The 12,994-nt window shown below is 41.1% G+C and overlaps 1 protein-coding gene and 1 long non-coding RNA gene across 3 annotated transcripts in view; one reads left to right on the forward strand and one right to left on the reverse strand.

Annotated features, from left to right (window-relative positions):
- ap3b1a (adaptor related protein complex 3 subunit beta 1a) overlaps window positions 1-12,994 on the forward strand; it is a 762,544-nt gene that overhangs the window by 501,149 nt on the left and 248,401 nt on the right. The window lies entirely within an intron of this gene.
- The window catches only part of LOC147831764 (uncharacterized), a 25,706-nt gene continuing 12,712 nt past the window's right edge, over window positions 1-12,994 (reverse strand). The window contains exon 3 of the long non-coding RNA XR_015519985.1: window positions 1-1,363. This is a non-coding gene — a long non-coding RNA (uncharacterized LOC147831764). The remainder of the gene's footprint in view (window positions 1,364-12,994) is intronic.

Raw genomic sequence — 12,994 nt, forward strand, 5'->3', positions numbered from 1 at the left:
ATAGATAGATAGATAGATATCAGACTGCTATAAGATGGATTTTTGATGCCTGTATTGAGCAACACAACAACTATGGTAAGGAAAAAACGGCTCTTTTTGACCATTCTGTTCTTTATATAATCCTGTCTAATGACGTCTTGTGTCACCACGTCACACTTTTTAATTTTTTTTAGATGTTAATTTTCATATTTCAGTCAAACTACGCATGAGTTTGAGTGGAAGGAGACTTCAGCTGTCTCGCTCTGAATGTTTGGTGCACACCAGGGCTCATATAGCAGCGTTCACACTTATTCACACTCATCACAGCAGAGTTCTTTTTTAATCAAACCAAACCTGCCCAGTGTGAACACACCCTTAAAGTACAAATTCTGAAATTACACTTATGTTGAGGTTTTTCTTTTTTTTTAAAGCACACATCTGTCAAAGCTGCATGACGCCACTGACTTGAGGAAAAAATCCTGGATGTCTAGGAAGGAAGATCCAGCATTCATAATGTTTCTGCTTGATGAGACGCTCAGGCTGACGGACGCAGCAGATGAAGAGCCGCAGGGCTGAGACTCAGATTCAGACCTGAATATCATGAAGGATCCACATTTAGACATCCTATTATAGCCTTTTTTAGACATATGGAGAAGACATGCACCAAACACACACACATAGGTTTTCAAGTCTTATGGGGACTTAGGAAAACCCCCAAGATAGGCGTAATGATTTTTATACTGTATACTGCAACACAGTGGCTCAGTGGTTAGCACTGTTGCCTCACAACATGAAGGTCACTGGTTTGATTCCCAGCAGGGCCAGTTGGCATTTCTGTGTGGAGTTTGCATGTTTTCCCCGTGTTGGTGTAGGTTTCCTTCAGGTGCTCTGGTTTCCCCCACAGTCCAAACACATGCGGTGTAGGTGAATTGAATAAATTATAAGTCGCACCCTGCTTGTAATCGCCATAATAGACTACTAGTTCATACCCAACTCGTTATAGTAAAAACTGTCCTTGTACCGTGGCGTGTACCACAGAAACCGGTACACACACACACACACACACACACAGATATCTGTATGAGTGTGTGTTTCTGAAGCTATACCATGTGGTTGTTCTTTGGCTTATTTTCTGTCTGGCTTCATTAATATTTTCCTCTTTCTTTTGTTGGTGTTTCATCATTCTCCCCCTTCGGCTGTTTATGTTGTTGGTTTTTATGTTGGTAAGATGTCAAACCTGTGTCAGGCCGAATGAACAGACTCGCTGTAGGGAAGCTCGGGGTTGATGGCCTTTTTGATGAACGCAATGCGGTGTATCAAACGCCAGATACAAGTCAATCGCGGAGGTGTTTGCTCTTCTCTTTCCAGTCGGGGTTTATGGACTCTGTGAACAAACACACATCCAAGTTTTGTTGAAAGCAAGGCTGCATTTATTTGCTCTAAAATTCTTTAAAATAGTTTTAGGCAACATTTACATTACTACAATGTAGTAAGAAACAGAAAAGTTTCTCGTTTGTGTTTGCTTGTGATGAACACGTCATAGGGATCAAAGGGATTTTGGCTCAGATAAAGTTTGCAATATATTATTGTAATTCTTTTTTTATTTGCTGATTTTGACAGTCTATTTGAAGCTTGTGTTTGGAGTTAATGCATATATGTACACTAAAAATTCTATTATTTTAATGCTGGGATGCCGGGAAAAAAGTAAAATAATGACAGTAAAATAACAGAAGTTTGGTGTAAAAGAATGGCCATTAAATTACAGAAATGTATCATAAAATAACAGACATAAATTTGCAGAAATTTACCATAAAATAACAGACATTAAATCACAGAAATTTTACCATAAAAGAACAGACGTTAAATTACAGAAATTTACCATAAAATAACAGACGTTAAATTGCAGAAATTTACCATCAAATAACAGATGTTAAATTGCAGAAATTTACCATCAAATAACAGATGTTAAATTACAATATTTACTATAAAATAACAGACCTTAAATTGCAGAAATTTACCATAAAATAACAGATGTTAAAGTGCAGAAATTGACCATAAAATAACAGACGCTAAATTACAGAAATTTACCATGAAAGAACAAATGTTAAATTGCAGAAATTTTACATTAAATAACAGACGTTAAATTGCAGAAATTTACCATAAAATAACAGACATTAAATTACAGAAATTTACCATAAAATAACAGATGTTAAATTACAGAAATTTAACATTAAATAACAGATGTTAAATTACAGAAATTTACTATAAAACAACAAACGTTAAATTGCAGAAATTTACTGTAAAATAAAAGACACTACATTTTAAAAATTTACCATAAAATAACTGACGTTACGGATACAAACAGTCAAAATGAGTTTCAGGGTGGCATGGCGCACTATTATAGATAGGGTGAGGAGCTCTGTCACCCGGAAGAAACTCTGAGTAGAGTTGCTGCTCTTCCACTTCAAGAGAAGTCTGAGGTGGCTCAGGCATCTGTTTTAGATGCCTCCTGGACGTCTACCAAGGGAAGTGTTCCATGCATGTCCCACAAGGAGGAGGCCTCGGGGAAGACCCAGGATATGCTGGAGGGACTACGTTTTTTCAGCTGGGAATGCCTCAGGATCCCCTCGAAGGAGCTAGAGGAAGTGTCAGGGGAGAGGGAAGTCTCAGGTTTTCTCCTGAGACAGCTGCCCCCGCGACCCAGCTTTGGAAAAGTGGATGAAAATTAATGAATGTACAAATTAGCCACTTTTCTGACCCAAAGTAGTTGCATTTCATTGTGACATCAGGCTGCATTTTTCAGTCCTCCTATAAACCAGCTGAGATAAATAAATAAAGATGAGCACTGCAGAGCTGTAATGTGTTTAATGGAACAGTTCAGTAGGAACTCGACCACACGGCCCTCACAGATATCAGACATTTGTGAACATATGAGTCAACAGTGCATCCGCTGTCATATTTGTTTAAAAAGCACCAAAATGAGCCCTACATACTTGTGCCCCGTCCTAATTATCGATCTGACTGTGCTCAAAGAATCCATTTCTGGTCTCAGATGTCACACTTATTTGGAAGCAGATTGAATCACACAAGCGTCAATAAAACACACAGCTTTAAGCATTCATCTGTAGAGCTCCTCTGTGCTGCAGTTACCTGCGAGGAGCAATTCACTGACACTTCAGTAATCACAGCACAGCACAGTCGCAAACACGCCGTCAAGATCGATTGATGAGAAATCAATGCACACGTCAACAAATCACTGCAGTTTTCTGTCTGTTGGGGTCCGTCTCATCTCAGAGGAGATCTGATCAATGCTTTGAATCTAAGAGCATGCATCGCTCATGTGCATTCACCAATCAGAGCTCAGATGGAGAAAGTCAAGCTTGCGTGAAGCATCGACGCGCCTTATAGCTGACGATCATCTGAAAGTCATTCCAAGCAAATGAAGACTACCAAACTAAACACAGATTGACCTGATGGCACTGGACAGGTGAAGACTTAGTTAATCGTTTTTCTGACATGGAGTGACTTCACCAGTCATTGTGACTTCTTATGTCACTATGACATATAGTGCATTAGACTGCACGGTTCACATCAGCAATGAGTCTTACGTCATACTGTAAAGCTCTGAATGGGTTAGATCCACAGTATTTGAGCGAGCTGCTGGTGTATTACATCCCTTCAAATCCACTACACTCATTAATTCTGGACAATTGATTATTCTTGGAATATCAAAATCGAAAGGTGGTGGATGCTTTTCATATCTGACACCTAAACCTAAAGACTTCCCTTCACTGTTCAGTTCAGTTCAAAGTAGACTAAAGACACATCTCTTTGTCTCAGCATACACATAATTGTTGTTATTATATATTGTTACACAAAACTCCTTCATGCTGTCCTAAAACAAACTCTTACGTTTATTTTCCTTCAGCTTAGTCCCTTTATTCATCAGGGGTCACCACAGCGGAATGAACCACCAGCGGAATGAACTTATCCAGTATATGTTTTACACAGGGAATCTAAATTAAGTTCAGCTACATTCTGCTTCCACTGATCATTCTTGAGATGTTTCAGCAGCTTATTTGGAGTTCACCTGTGTTAAATTCAGTTGATTAGACATGATTTGAAAAGGCATACACCTGTCTATATAAGGTTTCAGGGTTGACAGTGCATGTTAAAGCACAAACCAAGCATGAAGACAAAGGAATTATCTGTAGGCCTCCGAGACAGGTTTTTCTCGAGGCACAAGGCTGGGGAAGGTTACAGAAAAATTTCTGCTGCTCTGAAAGTTCCAGTGAGCACAGTGGCCTCCATCATCTGTAAGTGGAAGACGATTGGAACCACCAGGACTCTTCCTAGAGCTGGCCGGCCATCTAAGCTGAGTGATCGGGGGAGAAAAGTTTTAGCCAGGGAGGGGATCAATAACCCGATGGTCACTCTGTCTGAGCACAGATGGACAACCATCTGTGCAGCAATCCACCAATCAGGCCTGTATGGTAGAGAGGCTAGAATAAAGCCACTTCCCGCCTGGAATTTGCCAAAAGGCATCTGAAGGACTCTCAGACCATAAGAAACAAAATTCTCTGGTCTGATAAGACTAAAATCGAACCATTTGGAGTGAATGCCAAGCATTACACTTGGAGAAAACCAGGCACTGCTCATCACCAGGCCAATACCATCCCTACAGTGAAGCATGATGGTGACAGCATCAGAGTTCAAAGTTTTGAATAACCCAAAAGACATATTTGATCCAAATCATTAGTAAGATTGGATTACATGGTCTGATCTTAATTTAAAATTCCTCTATTACTTTTGAGAAACCCATTTCCAAGATTTGATCCAATCCGTGATCCAAAATCCCACTGGATTACAACGGAAAAACTGGGCCCATGTCATGTCATTTTTATTCGCTTTTCCGAGGCCGGATCAAGGGGGCAGCAGTTTTAAGAGAGAACCCCAGACTTTCCTCTCCCCAGACACTTCATCCAGCTCCTCCAGGGGGATCCCGAGGGGTTTCCAGGCCAACTAAGAGACATAGTCCCGCCAGCATGTCCTCAGTCCTCCAAGAGGCCTCCTCTCGGTTGCATATGCCTGGAACACCTACCTAGGTAGGCGTCCTGGAGGCATCGAAAACAGATGTCAGAGCCACCTCAGCTGACTTCTCTTGATGTGAAGGAGCAGCGGCTCTACTCCAAGCTCTTCCCGCGTGACAGAGCTCCTCATCCTGTCTATAATCATGCGCTCTGCCCCCCTGTGAAGGAAACTCATTTCAGCCGCTTGTATGTGAGATCTTGTCCTTTCAGTCATAATCCAAAGCATATGATCATAGGTGAGAGTGGGGACGTAGATTAACCGGTAAATCGAGAGCTTTGCCTTTTGGCTCAGCTCCTTCTTTACCACAACGGACCGGTACACTGACCGCATTACTGCTGTCGCTGCACCGATATGCCTGTCAATCTCATGCTCCTTCCTCCTCTACTCGTGAACAAAACCCTGAGATACTTGAACTCCTCCACCTGGGGTAAGGACTTTCCTCCAACCTGGAGATGGCAAACCACCTTTTTCCGGTGAAGCACCTTGGCCTCGGACTTGGAGGTGCTGATTCTCAGTCCAGCTGCGTCACACTCGGCAGCAAACCGCCCCAGAGCATGCTGAAGGTCCAAGTTCGATAAAGCCAACCGAACAACATGGTCTGCGAATAACTGAGATGGGATCCTGTGGTCCCTGAACGCGGCCCCCTACAGCCCAAAACTACGCTTTGAAATTTTGTCCATAAAAACTATGAACAGAATTGGTGACAAAGGGCAGCCCTGCCGTAGCCCAACATGCACTGGAAACAAGTTTGACTCATTGCTGACAATGCTTACCAAACTCCTACTCTGTTCATACAGGGACGAAACAGTCCTTAACAGAGGGACTCTGACCCCATACTCCCACAGCACACTCCACAGAATGCCATGAGGGACACGATCGAATGCCTTTTCCAAGTCCACAAAACACATGTGGGTGAAGGTATAGAGCTGGTCCAGTGTGCCACGGACCGGACGAAAACCGCATTGTTCCTCCTGGATCCTAGGTTCAACCATTTGTCGGATCCTCCTAACCAGTACCCTGGCATAGACTTTCCCAGGGAGGCTGAGGAGTGTGATCCCCCTATAGTTGAAGCACACCCTCTGGTCCTTTTTCTTAAAAATGGGAACCACAACCCCAGTTGCCCAGTCAAGAGGTACTGAGACGTCTCTACAATGTACAATGTCACATGGAGGTCAGGGACAGTACCTCTGGACTGGGCCCATGAGATCATATTTTCATATTTTTGCATCTATTTCAAATACATAATGCTTGTTCCTCATCACTGCCATCCACAAAATTTCTCATTATGTAGTTTGAAAAATAAAGTAGATCATACAATAAAGCGACACCAGGATGAGTAAATAATAATAAATTGTTCATCATTTTAAAGTAAACAATTTTTTTTAATAAAATGGTTAAACCTTTCTATTCTGCTTTAATTCTCCATTGGTCCTGCTTTGTATCTTATTTATCAGGTCCTCTCAGTGGCATCCAATTGAAACTGGCCTGTGTGTGTGTATACCTCAGGCATTTTGACTACACATCTTCACTGACACCTTTGGACACATCACACATCTCTCTCTCTCTCACACACACACACACACACACACACACACACACACACACACACACACACACACACACACACACACACACACACACACACACACACACAGACTTGTTTCAGTTGCATCTGATGTATGAACTGCAGCTTTTACGTCACATTGCGTTATTATGCTAATGGTATATTAACGTTACATTAGTATTTGAGGACTAATTCGATGCTAAATGCTTTCAGAACACTGAATATGTTCATGTTTACAACACGTAAAGTCTCAAACGGACAGCCTTTCGATTAAAGCGAGTGGTTCTCAGCATCCCATCGTCGTCCCTGAAACACAGTGAACCATTAAAATGTGTAATTCCACGTCTGTCAGTAATAAAAAGCCATCCAGCCCTCATTTACCAAAGGGCACTGCTTTATTTACTTCAGCATGTAAAAACTGGCCTCTGTTAATCCAGGGCTTTTTCCTCCCTCTCGTTCGGTCACATTTCTCTCTTTCCGCTTGAGAGCCTCTTTTACAAATACTTTCTTTTCGTTCTCTCACATGTACAGAGAACACACACACACACACGTCGTTCTGAGTGTGTCCTCTTGTAGAGAAATCGCTCATGTTCGTCATTATTACATGAAGAGTTGGTGTGTGACCTCGTCCAGCGGTCCCTCATCAAACGCTCCACTTTATGTGTCAGGACGAGCGTTTCAGAGAGAATTGAACACTAATCCTGTCACACAGAGCATCTGAGCCCTTTATGCGCTGCCAAGATACAATGTGATGAAATGCTTTTCGGAAATAACAACACATTTCTACAGTTAAAGAAACAGTGCGCTTTTTGTTGGTTTTGTTTTTTAAGAGAAAAAAAGTAAGTCCTTATTTGCTTAAAGTACAAAAGAAATCAAAACTAACCATTTGATTTTGTTAGCTCACATAGTTTTTTTGATGAACACTTCTCAGCATGTAATTAAGGAAAAAAAATGTTTGCCTTTGTAATCTTTAATTGAAATCTGAAAATGTAGGGTACTAACTGTTTATTTTTAATCAGATTTCATCTGTCTGAGGTATTGGGCGGGGCCAAGGAGCTTAGAATGGCCAAGAGGTGACACTCAATACAACAGCAACAGCCCCAGATTCCTTCATTTTGGAGTGAAAGCGATCAGCTGTCCATTGGATCCTATTGCTGTCCCAATGGCAAGTAGCTGCTTTGTTTTTTATTTATTTATTTAAAAAGCGCATTAAAGCTGAGATACAACCTAAAAGATGACAATACAACACTTACTATCACAATCATCAGCCCTTTTATTAGTTTATTTTACAGACTTATGATATGCTGTTGTTCTATTGGAATTTTCATTCTGAAATGGCCGCCAAATCGCACTAGATTGTCGCCTCTTGGTGATTCTGTGATCTTTGGCGGGGCTTACATACTTAACTACGCCCCTCAATTTGTCAGAAATAACATGCAGGAAAATGGAACTCCAGCAAGTAAACAAATTGTATCCCTGGTCATAGTATATTATATAGTTTGTATACATCACTTTAGACAAACTATACATTTAGAGAATGAAGCATGACTGCGGCTGGAAAACAATGTTTTAATGCATGGCAAACAGCGAAGACGCATTGCAAGTGACTATAAGAGGAAGCTTGAATTAATTGAGCTAAACTGCGACATGGTCATCTCCCGGAAATATTACCAATGATCCATCAGGTAATGTTTTCCCCTCTCTCTCTCTCTGTCCGTTTAAAATAGTTTTTTGTCAACAAATATTTGGCACAGTACTTATTGCTGTTGGGTGTTTTTTTAAGTTCGGATCATGTTCTCACCACAAACGATCCGCTTCAGGGTTCGTTTGAAAGCTTGACACCAACTCTTCAAGGAGGTCTCTATGCGCTTTTTTGGTCCGCTTTTGGTGCGCACTTGAGTGCGATTGCTACACACCAGCCCAAACGAACCGCACCAAGAGGGTAAACGAACTCCAGTGCAATTCAACTGAACTAAATTAGGCAGGTGTGAAAACACCCTTAACTTCTGTTTCAAGGCAAAATCCATGAAAGCTTTCAGTGGCATAAAAGCATATTTATGATGGAATTTTTCACTCTGGGAATGCAGCAGTTTGAGTGGGACGCTTCTTCGGGGCATCTCCACACCGTAACTCTCCTAGATGTGGGAAAGACAGTAAAGGTGGACTCATCAGAGAACAATACATGTTTCACATTGTCCACAGCTCAAGATTTTCACTGCTGGTACTATTGAAAACAATGTTTTGCATTGCCACGAGTGACAAAAGGTTTGGCCATAGCAGCCCGGCCATGTTGAAACACATGTTGTGAAGCTCATGATGAACAGTTTTGGTGGGGAAAAAAAAAAGAGTTGAGGTGCACATTTAATACTGCAGTGAACTGGGCAGTTGTGGTTTTATGTTTTTTTGCACAGAATCCAGGTTAGCACCTGGACAGAGGTTTATCAGAGGTTGCCACAGCAGAATGAACTGCCAAATATTCCAGCATATGTTTTACACAGCAGATGCCCTAACAGCTGCAAACTAGTACTGGGAAACACCCATACACTCTCTCACACACACACACACACACACACACACACACACACACACACACACACACAAACACACACTAATTTAGTTTATTCATTTCTATTCTAAAACATTTTGTATGATTTGTATGACAGATTTGTAAGAAAATCTATATTCTGTATTATTTATACAATAAAAAGAGGTGTAGCTGGAGTTTTTAAGTTACTATTTTCAAGACAAAATGCCCCTAATACAGCGAAGCAGTGGCGCAGTAGGTAGTGCTGTCGCCTTACAGCAAGAAGGTCGCTGGTTCGATCCTCAGCTCAGTTGGTGTTTCTGTGTGGAGTTTGCACGTTCTCCCTGCGTTCGCGTGGGTTTCCTCCGGGTGCTCCGGTTTCCCCCACAGTCCAAAGACATGCGGTACAGGTGAATTGGGTAGGCTAAATTGTCCGTAGTGTATGAGTGTGTGTGTGTGGATGTTTCCCAGAGATGGGTTGCGGCTGGAATGGGATCTGCTGCGTAAAAATGTGCTGGATAAGTTGGTGGTTCATTCTGCTGTGGCGACCCCGGATTAATAAAGGGACTAAGGCGACAAGAAATGAATGAATGATCGACCCTAATACACATAAAAACATTCAAGTTTTTGTTTTGAAAAATATTAGAAGAATTATCTTGGAGATGCAAAACCTACCCTGTACAGTGCCTTTAAAATGTTCTTCACATTTAGTAAAGGTATTTAAAGAAATATTCTCTGAAGGTTTATTTGACGAACCAAAATGGATCATTTCCAGCATCACTGAAAATTCCCATCTGGAACTTTATTTTTTGTGAGAGTAAATGATAAATTTATTTTTGTAAAGCAGAGAAGAATAAAAAAATAACCTGTCCATCTGGAATTGTGGGATGCAAAATTAGCCAAAATTAACCATTACTTGATTTGCATAATTTATTCAGGCTCGAAAACAACACAGGCAGTGCATACAAATAAATGAAATTCCAGGAGTTTTCCGGGAGACAGAACAAAACAGGAGATGGGTCTGAAATATGGGAGACTCCCGGGAAAAAACGGGATACTTGGCAGGTATGAGTGGCGACCCCAGATTAATAAAGGGACTAAGCCGAAGGAGAATAAATGTAGGAGTAAATACAGTGCTTCAATAAAACGAGAGCAGTTTATGTTTCCTATCAGCATAATAACCCTCCTAAGTTCTCATCTGTTGCGTCCTAATGAACACATGGTTATATTTTTCTGCCATTATCATACCATTCAAGAACATCTCATAAACACATCCATCATATTTATCCTAACAGAGAGGATGCTGGAGCCAAACCCTCCATGTGTTTTACATGTGTGACTGTATTTGATGGGTCTATTACTTCTTCATTCTGTTTTTCCTAATAAATGGATGCCTGTAATACAGCTTTTTGCAAGAAGTGTTTTGTGGTCTCTAATTCCATCAAAATATCTCTGCTAGATTACTGCCAGATAACTTGGACTCAATCTTCAGGTTGTAAAACCTAAAAGTGAGTTTATAATGGTGCATTTGCAACAGAGGGCTACACTACCTGACAAAAGTCTTGTTGTCCTTCCCAGTTGTAGGACCAACAAATGATTTTTCTGATGAATCATCTGTTGATCTGCATCTCACTCATCACAAATACTTCAGAAGACCTACTGCAAACCCTGTTCCTGGAGAGCCACCTTCCTGCAGATTTCAGTTGCTACCCATATCGAACACACCTGAACCAATTAATTAGGACCTGAACACCACATGATAATTACAGGCAGGTGTGTTTGATATGGGTTGCAACTGAAATCTGCAGGAAGCCCTGTTGAAAAATCCAGCTTAAACGAGCCTAGGCTGGTTGGCTGTTTTAGCTGGTCGACCAGGCTGGTTTTAGAGGGGTTTTGGCCACTTCCAGGCTGGTTTCCAGCCATTTCCAGCCTGGTCTTAGCTGGTCAGGCTGGAAAATTATCAGCCAAATCCAGCTTGACCAGCCTGGTTTAAGCTGGACATATAGCTGGTTTTGGCTGAACTCCCAGCTTGGCTAGGCTGGTCAAGCTGGTTTAAGCTGGTTATCTCCCAGCCTGAACAGCTAAGACCAGGCTGGAAATGGCTGGAATCCAGCCTGGAAATGGCCAAAACCCCTCTAAAACCAGGCTGGTAAACCAGCTAAAACCAGCCAACCGGCATAAGCTGGATTTTTCCGCAGGGAGGTGGCTCTCCAGGAACAGGGTTGGCCACCCCCCCCCCTACTGGAACCAGCATGGACTCAAGATTCTCACAGAAATCAGTCAAGTTTAGTGAAGGAAAAGTCATGGTTTGGGGTTACATTCAGTATGGGGGTGTGTGAGAGATCTGCAGAGTGGATGGCAACATCAACAGCCTGAGGTATCAAGACATTTGTGCTGCTCATTACATTACAAACCACAGGAGAGGGCAAATTCTTCAGCGTCCACATCAAAGTTCATGAAAGCAAAGAAGGTGCTCCAGGATTGGCCAACCCAGTCACCAAACATGAACATTATTGAGCATGTCTGGGGTAAGATGAAGGAGGCATTGAAGATAAATCCAAAGAATCTTGATGAACTCTGGGAGTCCTGCAAGAACGCTTTCTTTGACATTCCAGATGACTTTATTTATAGGTGATTTGAGTCATTGCAGAGATGTATGGATGCAGTCCTCCAAGCTCATGGGAGTTATCCACAATATTAATTCTTTTTCCACTGCACCATGACTTTTTATTCTATACTGTTCATTATTTCTGTGACAAGAGTTTTATCTAAGCAAAGTCAGACCTTACTGTCCAAATTAAATAATTAAAAATCAAGGTAGGATCATATTTTATTTTGGTAAAATAAGCGTAGTCTAGAGGACTTTACCTTTCATATTGCCACTTCTGATACCAAATGATCAACTAGAAGTAAAGTTATTATTTGTTGTTCTTAAAATTTAGATAGACAGCAAGACTTTAGTCAGGTAGTGTATGATTTCATACATAAAAGTGATACGTTTTGAAAGCATTGCCATACATAGTAGAAACATCGTCATTGTTTACTTTGTTTTATGATGTTTCATACTTTATAAGCCAGAAACTTTATTAAGAGCAAAGCGCAAAAATGATTTGTGTATAAGCAATGCTCTATTTTAGAATCATTGCAATGATAAAAAACTATTTATTATCTTATTATTATACATTATTTCTTTTTGATATTGAGATTTCACTCAAATCAAATACCACAAAAAATGGCAAAGAAACAGCATTCACTCATTCAGCTTAGACCCTTTATTCATTAGGGGTGCCACAGTGCAATGAACCACCAACTTATCCAGCATATGTTTTACACAGCAGATGCCCTTCCCACATAGCAAAATTTCTCTGGCCCACACAATCAGGTTTTGCTTGGCCCACATGCTACAGTAAATTACAGTACATGACTTGACCAAGTCTGGCTTCAAGACAATGACCAAACATGGACCATATCTGGGTCAAGTCTAAGCCAAGTTAATGACTCATAACTAGGGCCAGATAGGTTGATGTGTCACGATTGCAATGAAATTTATAAACCCATGAAGCTTTGCGCTTTAGTAACACTATATTTTCCTCAAAGCGACCTGATTAGTAGGTTTTGTTTCTTCACCCAAAAATTATTTTAATGTATTTTAAATGTGGGTCAAGACAGGCCAAACTCCAATGGCCCACATATCAATGTTTAACATCTGGGCCAAATACTATATTTTAAATCTTTTGTGCCACCTCTGCTAAACCCAGGTCATGTTTGGCCCACATGCTGTATATGCCAGTGCAGGAAGAATGCCTGCTGTGCCAGCCTTATGCCAAATCTGGGCC

This window comes from Danio rerio, chromosome 21, assembly GCF_052040795.2.
Source record: "Danio rerio strain M-AB ecotype USA chromosome 21, GRCz13ab, whole genome shotgun sequence".
NCBI classification, from domain to species: Eukaryota; Metazoa; Chordata; class Actinopteri; order Cypriniformes; family Danionidae; genus Danio; species Danio rerio.